Raw genomic sequence first — 12377 nt, 5'->3', positions numbered from 1 at the left:
AGGACATAGTGGAGGTACAGGACCCGATTGTGAAAATCCTCTCTGCGGATGCCCCATCCAGGGTGGCATTCCCTTTGATTTGCACGATTCAGGCTAATGCCACTGCGATATGGCAAACTCCTGCCTCTATTCCACCCACAGCCAGAGGGGTGGAAAGAAAGTACTTCGTCCCCTCCAAGGACTATGAGTACTTATATACTCATCCCCAACCGTGTTCACTATTGGTGTCATCGGTGAACGCAAGGGAGCGCCACGGTCAGCAGGCTGCAGCGCCCAAATCGAAGGACGCTAAGCGCTTCGATTTTGTTTGGGCATAAGGTATATTCAGCCGGAGGGCTGCAACTTAGAGCGGCTAACAAGCAGGCGCTCTTGAGCCGCTATAACTTTAATTCCTGGAACTCTATGGGGAAGTTCAAGGAGTTGATCCCCCAAGACTCCAGGGAAGAGTTCGGGGCCTTAGTGGAGGAGGGTAAGAAGGTGGCACGGACCTCCTTACGGGGCTTGCCTCCTGAACTGCAGCAAACCCTGCAGGATTTACCCTTTGAGGGACACGGGTTGTTCTCGGACAAGACGGACTCTCGGCTGCAGAGCCTCAAGGACTCGAGAACAATCATGCGCTCCCTGGGGATGCATGTTCCAGGACCCCAGAGCATACCCTTTAGGCCCCAGCCTCAAAGGTTCTACCCCCCCCGCCTCGTCCGAGACAGGGCTCCGCCAGAAGGCGGGGACGAGGTGGTAGGAGAAGGTTGACCGGCCCTCAACCCGGTCAGAACCAGGGGCCGCCTAGGCCACCTTCAGGCCCTAGGCAGAACTTTTGAAGGTGCGGTCAAGGACGGCGCTCCAGTCACCACCCAGGATCCAGCTCCCTCCTTTCGGGATCGCTTCTCCCATTTCCCCCGTGCTTGGTCCCTTATAACCTCGGACCGTTGGGTCCTTCGCACGGTGGAGAGGGGATACGCTCTCCAGTTTTCTTCGTTCCCTTCCTCCCCGTCCCTCTTCAGGGACCCTTCTCACGAGCAACTTCTTACACAGGAGGTTTTTATGCTCCTGGCTATGGGGGCCATAGAGGAGGTTCCACCAGAATTAAGGGGGAGGGGGTTTTATTCCCGCTACTTCCTGATCCCCAAGTCCAAAGGGGGTCTGCGACCCATCTTAGACTTACGCAGACTCAACAAATTCATAGTAAAGTTGAAGTTCCGCATGGTATCATTGGGGACCATTATCCCTTCCCTGGATCCTGGAGACTGGTTCGCCGCCCTCGACATGAAGGACGCATACTTTCATATAGCAATCTACCCGCCTCACAGGCGCTTCCTGCGATTTGTGGTAAACAAGGTGCACTACCAATTTGCAGTCCTTCCCTTCGGCTTATCCTCGGCCCCAAAAGTGTTCACAAAATGTATGGTTGTCGTGGCAGCATACCTTCGTCGACAAGGGATACAGGTGTTCCCGTATTTAGACGACTGGCTGGTACGCGGCCCCACCAGGGAGCAAGTTCGAGCTCACGTCCACATAATAATACACGCATTCCACGAGTTGGGCATTCTGCTCAACAAACAGAAATCCACTCTAGAGCCAACCCAGAGGATAGAATTTATTGGGGCAGTCCTAGACTCCAGACGTGCATGAGCTATTCTACCAAACAATCGCTTTCATACCGTCACAAGCCTCATTCGAGAGCTCAGGGCCTTCCCGATTACCACAATGAGGACGTGCCTCGCCCTGTTGGGTCACATGGCCTCTTGCACATACGTAACCAGGCATGCCAGACTTCGGCTTCGCCCACTTCAGGCCTGGGTATCATCGGTATACCGTCCTTATCAGGACAACCTGAACATGGTGGTCACGGTTCCGAGCTCGGTCTCGACCTCCCTTACCTGGTGGTTGGATCACAGAGTGGTTTGCGAGGGAGTGCCATTTCATGCCCCACAACCCTCTCTGCACCTGGTCACAGACGCTTCATCTCTAGGTTGGGGTGCCCATCTCGGCGAACACCATACCCAGGGCCTGTGGACCGCACCCCAACTAGCCCTGCACATCAATGTTCGAGAGCTGATGGCGGTGCGCCTGGCTTGCCAAGCATTTCTCAATCTCCTACACGACCGCTGTGTGTTAGTGCTCACCGACAACACCATGGCCATGTTTTACATCAACAAGCAAGGAGGAGCACGCTCGTCGCTTCTATGCCAAGAGGCCATTCGCCTGTGGGACTTTTGCATCGCCCACTCGATACATCTCACGGCATCGTTTCTTCCTGGAGTCCTGAACACGCTAGCGGACCGCCTCAGCAGGTCCTTTCAGACGCACGAGTGGTCAATTCGCCCAGACATCATCTATTCCGTTTTCCAGAGATGGGGATTTCCCCAGGTCGACCTGTTTGCATCTCGAGCCAACAGGAAGTGCCACACGTTCTGCTCCCTACAAGGGCGAGCTCTGGGCTCTCTGTCGGACGTGTTTCTTCTACCCTGGAAAGACCACCTGTTTTACGCTTTCCCTCCATTTCCTCTGGTCCACAAGGTACTGCTCAAACTGCGCAGAGACCAAGCACGAGTAATTCTAGTCGCTCCAGCTTGGCCGAGGCAGCACTGGTACACCACACTGTTGGAGCTCTCGGTTCAAACACTGATCCCACTTCCGTTGTGTCCAGATCTCATCTCTCAGGACCACTGCCGACTATGTCACCCTGACCTACAATCGCTCCACCTCACGGCGTGGTTGCTCCATGGCTGAACCAGGCGGAACGACAATGTTCACAGTCTGTCCAGCAGATTCTGCTGGGCAGTAGGAAGCCTTCGACACAGACCACTTACTTAGCCAAGTGGAAGCGGTTCTCCTGTTGGTGCGAGCAACGAGCCACGTCCCTGTTACAGGCGCCTATTCCTCTCATACTGGAATATCTCCTATCCCTAAAACAGCAGGGCTTGGCAATATCTTCAATCAGAGTCCACCTCGCCGCTATTTCGGCCTTCCACCCAGGAGAACTCGCTTCCTCGGTATTCTCTAATGCGATGGTCGTTAGATTCCTCAAGGGCTTAGACCGGATGTACCCACAACAACGCCAGCCCGTTCCAACGTGGGATCTCAACCTGGTTCTCTCCAAGCTCACAGGGCCTCCATTCGAGCCATTGGCTACCTGTTCACTCCTGTACCTATCCTGGAAGACAGCCTTCCTTGTAGCCATCACCTCAGCAAGGCGCGTTTCTGAACTCAGGGCGCTTACGTCCGAGCCCCCATACACGGTTTTCCATAAGGACAAGGTGCAGCTTCGCCCACATCCTGCCTTTCTTCCCAAGGTGGTCTCACCGTTTCACGTGAACCAGGATATATTTCTCCCAGTCTTCCATCCTAAGCCACATGCTACTCGCCAAGACCAGCGTTTGAATTCTTTGGACATACGCAGAGCCCTGGCTTTCTATATTGACTGCACAAAGCCGTTTAGAAAGACGACACAACTCTTTGTTGCAGTGGCCGACCAGATGAAAGGCTTACCGGTCTCCTCACAATGCCTGTCCTCTTGGATCACGTCTTGCATTCGTGCTTGCTATGACCTGGCCGGTGTCCCGACGCCGCACCTCACCGCTCACTCTACGAGGGCCCAAGCTTTCTCGACTGCCTTCCTGGCTCAAGTCCCGATCCAGGACATTTGTAGAGCTGCAGTTTGGTCATCAGTCCACACATTCGCAGCTCACTATGCACTGGTACAGCAATCCAGAGACGATGCTGCATTCGGGCCAGCGGTCCTGCACACAGCAATGTCTCACTCCGACCCCACCACCTAGGTAAGGCTTGGGAGTCATCTAATTGGAATCGATATGAGCAAGCACTCGAAGAAGAAAAGATGGTTACTCACCGTTGTAACTGTTGTTCTTCGAGATGTGCTGCTCATATCCATTCCAAACCCGCCCCCCTTCCCCACTGTCGGAGTAGCCAGCAAGAAGGAACTGAGGGGGCGCTGGGTCGGCTGGGATATATAGCCAGCGCCATGAAGGCGCCACTCCAGGGGGCTCCACAGCCGACCCACCGGGTGTAGCTAGGGTAGAAAATTCTCCGACGATCGTGCATGCGGCGCGCGCACACCTAATTGGAATGGATATTAGCAACACATCTCGAAGAACAACAGTTACAACGGTGAGTAACCGTCTTTTATGGGGGCCCAAGAACTACCCTTTAGGGCTTGGGGAAGTAGAACCAGAGTGCATAGAGGAAAGTGTGGAATTAACAATACAAGCAAATGTAACTAACAATACAAATGTATTAATAACAAAAATTAACAACAAAATGACTACTAGAGAACCCAACAAAAAATAAACCTGATGCATTGGGGACCAAAGTTTTTTGGACACAAGTGGTGATTGATAAATTGGATGGACATGGGGGGAAGTAGAGAGAGGAAAAGACATTTGCCCTGTCTAGTGTAGTATTTCCTCTTTTTCTGGACCCAATGCTAGCACAGGACACCACTAGAGACAGACACAGAACATGCAACACAGAATACTGAACACAGACTTTGTTATGACACTATAACCATGGTATTTTATAACTCTTCAGCTGGTACCAGCTCTCCTGATGTTCTGGTTCAGAGCCTGAAAGATAGAAGCTTGGAAACAAATTAGCACAGTGCTTTCACCATGGCAGAACCTGCTTGGTCTCTGCCACAGTGTGTTTGGTACTTGGGGCTGCACAAATGCTGCTATTAAGTGGTGCATTTCTTGTGAGTGTAAATCCTCCCTTTTTCTCAATAAAAGGGCGTTAACACTCCATCTAGAAAAAAATTTCTGTTTTAAAAGCTCCAGCCATTTTGCCATGGCCTGGAGATCTGAGGCAGAAGCAGGCACTGTTGTTAACTGTTTTAATGGCATTTTGGCCCTGAGAGGAGGAATTTACCCAAATATTCGAAATATCCCCCTTCCCAATCTCCAGAGCGGTTCCAAAGGTCTGCCTCCTTCTGGGGTCTCAAATGTTTCTTCTCCTGATGTTACTGCTGCTGTAAGAGATTTGAGAGTGCTGTTTTACCTCTCTGTACCCAACCTGTTTTCCAGTTTTTCTATCTGTTGCTTGCCTAGGCCCGATCCTGCTTTTTTCAATAAACCGTTCCTTTCCATGGGCACAAGCCTTGTTCCACTACCAATTTAGCAAGGGGGGTAGGCTTTCCAACTAGCCCCTACCCTTTCTGGTCCTATGGTCCCACTCCTTAAACATTTTCTTCAAAATTGTGAAATTACCACAATATTACTTAAAAACAAACAAACAAACAAACATAAACCACACTACACTGCCCAAACACCTATATCTTTCAGAGTTTGGTTTAACAGAACAAGACCTGTATCTTATGTTTTTAACCCACTCTGGGCCAGAGGGAGAGACGCTAAGCTTCCCTCTGTATTGCTCGGCCTTCTACCACCGAAGGTTCATACACGAAAAATAAAAACCCTTCCGAGGGGCAGAGCGAGAAACCCTAAGTTCTCCTCTTATGCTCAGGCATGCTACAGCCGAGGGTGTATGCACCTTTTCTTGAACATTTTTAAAAGCTTGTTCAAACTTTCTTGTCACTCCTGATATCGTTCAGCAAGTGACACAGCCTAGATTCTGAAATCGTAGCTTATTAAATTTCCTCGTCACACCTGACACCGGTCAGCGAGCAACACAGCCTAGATTCTGAAATCATAGCTTATATTAGTTATTTTTCTGCTACCTATCCGGAGGCCAGCAGGTTTGGTTAACCAGATTGTATTATGCTAAGTTTACTTGGTGGTGTGCACACCAATGTTTACAATAACTGATATATTCCCCCTTTCACAATTCTCCACCAAAATGTTATACCAATAAAAACTAGCAGGATCTTATTAAAGGGGACAAGATAAAGATGCCACATTTATTATAACAATTTGATTTATGACCAATAACTAATATTTTAATCCTTATACACACACATTATACCTAATACCTACACACACACACACACACACACACATATCCATCAGATGTTCTGCAGCTACTGCACCGTTACCAGTCCTGCTTGAGTCTGTGGCTTGAGTTTGCAGCTTGGGTTTGTAGCTTGTGGAGGCTAACTGGCCAGGAAAGCTGGGCACAAGGACGAGCTGGGTCTCTGTTGGGCATGCACCGATGCCCTTCCATGTTGGCAGCAGAATGTTACCCTCCTCCAAAGTTTTTCATCTCACCCATCCTTTTTGTAGGCTTTCGTTTGAATCCAGAGTCTATAGGTCTTGCTGTGTCACGCTGCCTCTGGGTTTGGTGATTGATCACCCGTCAATTGCAGATATGACTTTCAGCCTGGGACCTGGCTTTGATCTTCCTTCTATTGTACCTTTTCTTTTTAGGGTGGATTCTTCTTACTTTGTTAGGGCTTTTGTCTGCATCTTCAGCCCTTGGTGTTTGAACTTTATTTAATCAGGATAGACTGGGGCTGGAGGTTGATTCCATCATCCATACATACCTTATTCACACATCTAAACTAAACTAATAAGATTACAGCAGGGTTTGCAAAAATGAAGGTTGCAGCAAGCCCTTACAAAATGGAGTAAGCGTTTTAAAACGGGGTTTGAATTACAATATGGCAAACAGTGAACAGAAGTTACACTGTAGGCAAGTGTAATAAATGGTGAACAGAAGTTACAATACTGAAACAGTGCAAGTCTTAGTGATTTAAGCAGGAATTGGATTGATAGTGAAACTTACAAAGGCAGCTGACTAAACAGGTATGGCTCTTAACGAGCATCTTAACTATTAATTAGCCAGTTATTGGGGTAACCGGTTTTATGAATGAATATTGTTTCATTCATAAAACTTTACTTATGAAGTTACATTAATAAAGTAAACAATTAAAAACAATTTTATTTATCAGTCCTACACTGCCACAGAATTGTATACAGAGAACACAAGACGATATACTAGGCAAATTCTCTGATGTCGGTTTAAAATATCTGAAAGGAGTATACCATATTAAGATAGACAACTCAGTGCTTCCAAATTCCAATGTAAAGTCAAAACTGAACTTGATAATGTGGAAGAGACGGGATTTACTGAAAAGTAAAACAGACAGGCTGACTTAATTGCATGGTTTCAAATGAAATACTTACTTTTTACTTTGTGAAGTATATTTTATCTATACAGTTTTATGATGTTTAAAAATTATTTGGCATATAATTCATGTCAATGGTCAAAGTGAGTTGCTAAAAATGACACTGGAAAAACAAACATTAAGCGTTTCAGTAGTGAGATGCTGATCAACAATCTATCAATTTTAAAATGAATGTTTAAAATTAAATATACACAAGTTAAGAGGGAAGGTACTGTATATCTGGGGTCTGGCTTGGGTTATGAGGGATTACAGGTGTTGGTTGCAAGGGTGAAGAGATACATACATATCACATAACCAGCATAGACCCAGATTGAGGTGCAAGAGTTTTTCAAGTGTCAGTGGATAAGAGGGTTCGGGTACCCCAGGGCCGGCTTTAGCAAGAGCGTGGCCCGATTCCTGGGGGCAGGGCTTGCTGCAAGCCCCGCCCCCAGGACCCGAGCCGCGCCGCGGGGGGGCGGAGACGGGGGGGACCCGAGCCGCGCCGCGGGAGGGGGAGACGGGGGGGACCCGAGCCGCGCCGCGGGGGGGGACGGGGGGACCCGAGCCCCGCCGCGCCGTGGGGGGGGAACGGGGGACCCGAGCCCCGCCGCACCAGGGGAACAGGGGACGGGGAGCCGCGCCGCGCCGCGGGGGGACGGGGGGGACCCGAGCCGCGCCGCGGAGGGACGGGGGGGACCCGAGCCGCCCCCAGGACCCGAGCCGCGCTGCGGGGGGGGGGACGGGACGGGGACGGGACGGGGGAACCCAAGCCGCGCTGCGGGGGGGGGGGAGACGGGGGGACCCGAGCCGCGCCGCGGGGGGGGACCCGAGCCGCGCCGCGGAAGCCGTGGGCTGGAGCCAAGCCGGACCAGAGCCACTGGGGCCTGCGGGAACGGGCCGCGCCTCCCTGGAGCCCTTCTCCCGCCCCCAACCCAGCTTACTTGTGCTGCTGGCCCGCCCCTGCTTCCTCTCAGACTTCAGGGGAGGGGGCGGGGCGTTCAGGGGAGGGGAGGAGGGGCCGGGGAAGTGAGCTGGGGGCGGGGCGGACAGCTGCAGCGCGGGGCCCTCTTGGCGCGGGGCCCAATTCAGCCGAATCGGCTGAATCGGCCTAAAGCCGGCCCTGGGGTACCCCACCCATGGAATGTATAAGGAGTCCAAGTCAGTATCTGTGTAGCGAATGAGTACATGGGTGGGGTGTGTCCCTTGGTTCGTCAGGGAAGAAAGTGGGTTATTTCCCTGGTCGGTGGTCTCAGTTACTCAGTTGGTATTGGCAGTGTCCTGTGATGTGTTCTGTATAAATGTCTCTTACTCTTTAACTCAGCCAATTGTACTCACATCAGGTGATATTTTTGAAGAACAGCCATTTGCATTGACACTCCTAACTAAACAAGGCAGAAAGAAAATATGCATATATGGTGTATATAATTTGTACGGTATCTTTGAGGACTTGTTTGCTGCACCTTGAAATAGAAACAAGTCCACCTTCCCTGCTACAGAGGCAGAAGGGAGTGCTACATTTCCCCTAGCTCCCTCAATTCCTAAGTTATAACAGGTAGTACATTTTATTTAGTGTTTTCCTGCCCTTAGAATTTCCCATCTTTGCATGGTATAGTAGCAAATTCTGGTTATGGAATTCAGACAGCAGGTTTACTCTACACCAACTGTCCTCTCGCCCAGAAACAAGAAAGGGATTGGCTACCTCTACAATGTTGTTATATGATTATTCAATATGTATATTACAGTATCTATTTTAGAGTTTTTCCATCACCATAGTATCCCAGCACATGCCACCCCAAATTCACAGCAATAAAAAAATCTCTAATGGACTTCCTGGATTCTCTGGCTCTTTTAAAGATCATAACTAGAACTGCGATCCCACTGCATTAGGTGCTGTACAGACACAAAGAGGCAGAATGAGAGAGAGAGAGAGAGAGTCAGTTGAGGCCTGGGCAAAAAGTTTGGAAGGGGATAGGGCTGAGGAGCCCACACTGGCTGTCCTTTGGGGCAGGATCTTAAGGGGTCAAGACTAGTGAGAGGCCAGAGGCAGGCAATCCAAGGAGACTGGCTTATACGGGGCCCTCATGGGCTGAGGTCACAGCAGAGGTGGCGAGTTGTATGGGCCCATGGTACGCGGGCTCCAGCAACTTCAGGAATCAGGGGGCCCAGCTCCACCAATGTTTGGGGCCGGGTCTCTCCCCTGGCCCCGCCTGCTGCCCCCATACCCCACTTGCTGCCCCCATGCACCTCCCTCCCGAGTGTCCCTGCCTGCCCTAGGCAGCAGGTGGCTGCCCCCTGCAGCCCCATGATGCGCTCCCTCGCTGGCTGCTGCTGTGGCCCGCTACAAGGGAACCACACAGCAGGCAGACTGAGGCAGCTGCAGAGGGAGGAAGTGCATTGCAGCCCTGCCCCCAGCAGGTGACTTGGCTGGACCTCCTGAGCAGCAGCCTGGGGGGGCTTGGGTGAGTGTTATGCTGGAGCCCCCCTAAGCTCGCTGCTGCTGGCAGGGAGAGGGCTGGGGAGAGTCCTCCTCTCTAGCCCCACCCTGCACCCCAGCCCCAGGGCAGCCTGCCTGCTGTGCCCCAAACTCCTCATTCCTGGCCCAGCCCCACACCTCCTCCTGCACCCCAACCCCCTGTCCCAGCCCACACCCAAACCCCCTCCCAGAGCCCACACCCAGCACCCAGATCCCCTCCTGCACCCAGCACCCCAAACTCCAACCCCCTGTCCCAGCCCACAGCCCGCACCCAAACTCCCTCCCAGAGCCCACACCCCTCCTACGTCCAACTCTCTCCCAGAGTCTGCACCAGCCTAGAGCCTGCACCCAGGACCCAAATTCCCTCCCAGAGTCTTAGGTGGGTGGGACTTGGACCCGTTCTGGCCACCACCAAAAATTAAACAAACCTGCTGCCCCTGGGTCACAGGCCCACAAATGCCTGTATTAACATATATTTGCATCTCTATTGGCCAGCGGCAGCGGAGCTGGCTGCTTTATAATAATTAGACATACTCAGCAGGTGTCCCCGGGGCAGAGACCCCCCAGCCTCCCTCTCTCTCGGGGCAGAGCACTCCCCCACGTTTCCCTCTCCGGTCCCCTGCCCACACGCCGGCAGGAGGGGGCGGGTCTCAGCGGCCGCTCTCTGCTCCCTCCCAGACCATCCCGTCGCGGGGCGGTGCAGTGCAGCCGGGCGGCAGACGGACAGAGGGGTGCCTGCGCTGCGCTCCACTCCACCTACCCGGACCCGGACGCGGCTCTGAAGGTGAGGGGTTGACAGGGGAGCCGGCTGCCCCGGCCAGAGGGGATTGCCCCGCCCTCAGGGGCAAGTGGGGGGAACTGCCCGCCATGGTGCTCGGGGCGGGGTACTGCTCACCCCCAGGGGCGGCTGCAGGGGGCCGCTGTCCCCCGCGGGTGATGGCGATGGCGGGGCTTGCCCCTTCCCCAGCAATGCTGAAGACCGACAGCTTTCACTTTCGTTTCTTCTGCGCCGCGCGACCCTCCGTGGTCTCTGTAGACCCGGGAACTGGGACTTCCTGCTTCCCGCCCCGTCTTGTCCGTGGACTGGGATCTGTATGTCTGCTTCCCCCGTCCCTAGCGTGCTCTGCAATCTGTCAGAAGGGAAGGGACCCCATCACTCCCCTGTTAGTGAGAGAGGGAAAGCGCTTGATCTCTGTGCTTTGCCAGAAAGAAGACTGAGAGGCGAGTCATAAGTACCTCAACCAGGGAAAATAGCAGGTACTAAAGGGCTCTTCATTTAGTAAAAAAAGGTATAAATGGAAGCAATCTCTGGATGTTAACAAAAACAAAAACTTCAAATTAAAAATGAGGCACATATTTTTAACATTGAGAGAAATTAACTGTTGGAACAAACTACCGAGGGAAGTAGTGGAGTCTCCCTCTCTTGAGGTCTTCAGGTTGCCTATCTCAAATATATGTTTTAATCCCACTGAGAAGCATTCATGGGCAGAGGACTATTCTCTTGGGATGGACTCACCCTGAGTCAGGAGGGAAATAGACTTCTGGGATGGAGGCTGGCATAACTGATTAAAAGAACTTTAAACTGAGAACTCAGGGGAAACAGTTGGGAGATGCTCACATAATCTCACTCCTGATTCTAATATTGACAGGGCGGAAAGTCAAGAAAGGGAGAATACAATAGTGGAGAAAGGAACAGCAGTGGATAGGAGAATGGACATTAAGCGGAAAGAAAGTGCCAATACAAATGAAGCTAGTAGGTAGGCTGTACTGGCAGTAGAATGATCATACCCAGTCAGGTGAGGGATCTGGCCAAAGCCAAGCAGAAACAACTAAGATGTTTGTATTGCAAGGAGCCTGGGTAACAAAATGCAGGAACTAGATCTACTGGTGCAGGAAGTGAAACCAGATATTATAGGTAGGGCCCTACCAAATTCGTTGACCATGAAAAATGCATCACAGACCGTGAAATCTGGTCTTTTGTGTGCTTTTACTCTGTACTATACAGATTTGATGGGGGGACTAGTGTTTCTCAAATTGGGGGTCCTGACCTGTGATAAATAAAGGGGGGGGATAGCTCCCTTTGATGAGCACCCATCCAGCCAGTTAGCTGTAAAATCCCTCTTGGTAACTGTTTTTACTTGCTTTACCTGTAAAGGGTTAAAAAGTCCCCCAGGTAAAGGGGGAAAAAAAGTGGACACCTCACCAAAAAAGCCAATGGGAAGGTAGAACTTTTTAAATATTGGGAAAGAAACTTTCTCTTTGTCTATTCTCTGGGCTGCAGGGACGGAGCAGCAATGCTGTAAGCAGGAATGCTGTGTAAGGCTTGAACCAGATATGAAAATTCATCAGATCATACCTAGAATTACTTATTTGGAACCCCCCCCCAAATATGTAAGAAAATTAGGTCTGTTTAGCTAGACAAAATCAGGTTTATTTTCTTTATTTTGTCTTGTGGATCTCCTCTGTGCTAACTCCAGATGCTTTTGTTTGCTTGTAACCTTTAAGCTGGACCCCCAAAAAAACTATTTTGGGTGCTTGATTTTTGGAATTGCTCTTTTAAAATATAGCAAAAGTTCGGGATGTATTTTCTTTCTTTTTGTGTTTAATAAAATTTACCTTTTTTAAGAACAGGATTGGATTGTTGGTGTCCTAAGAGGTTTGTGCATGTTGTTTAATTAGCTGGTAGCCACAGCTAATTTCCTTTGTTTTCTTTCTCAGCTCTTCCTGGGAGGAGGGGTGAAAGGGCCTGAGGGTACTCCACAGGGAGGAATTCCCAAGTGCTCCTTCCTGGATTCAAAAGGGTTTATTTTGCATTTGGATGGTGGC

General features: G+C 50.9%; 1 protein-coding gene and 1 long non-coding RNA gene across 3 annotated transcripts in view; one reads left to right on the top strand and one right to left on the bottom strand.

The window, feature by feature from the left end:
- The window catches only part of LOC117882947, a 36444-nt gene extending 25744 nt beyond the window's left edge, over window positions 1–10700 (bottom strand). Inside the window, exon 1 of the long non-coding RNA XR_004647147.1 lies at window positions 10312–10700. This is a non-coding gene — a long non-coding RNA (uncharacterized LOC117882947). The remainder of the gene's footprint in view (window positions 1–10311) is intronic.
- PLSCR1 (phospholipid scramblase 1) overlaps window positions 10189–12377 on the top strand; it is a 42115-nt gene continuing 39926 nt past the window's right edge. The window contains exon 1 of one of the 2 annotated variants that reach the window (XM_034781841.1): window positions 10189–10335. The gene's annotated coding sequence lies outside the window, so the exon portion shown is untranslated. The remainder of the gene's footprint in view (window positions 10336–12377) is intronic. The other variant, XM_034781842.1, reaches the window with a different exon arrangement.

Source organism: Trachemys scripta, chromosome 9 (genome assembly GCF_013100865.1).
Source record: "Trachemys scripta elegans isolate TJP31775 chromosome 9, CAS_Tse_1.0, whole genome shotgun sequence".
Taxonomy (NCBI): Eukaryota; Metazoa; Chordata; order Testudines; family Emydidae; genus Trachemys; species Trachemys scripta.
The sequence above is the reverse complement of the archived record's forward strand: the minus strand, read 5'-3'. Positions and strand labels throughout refer to the sequence as shown.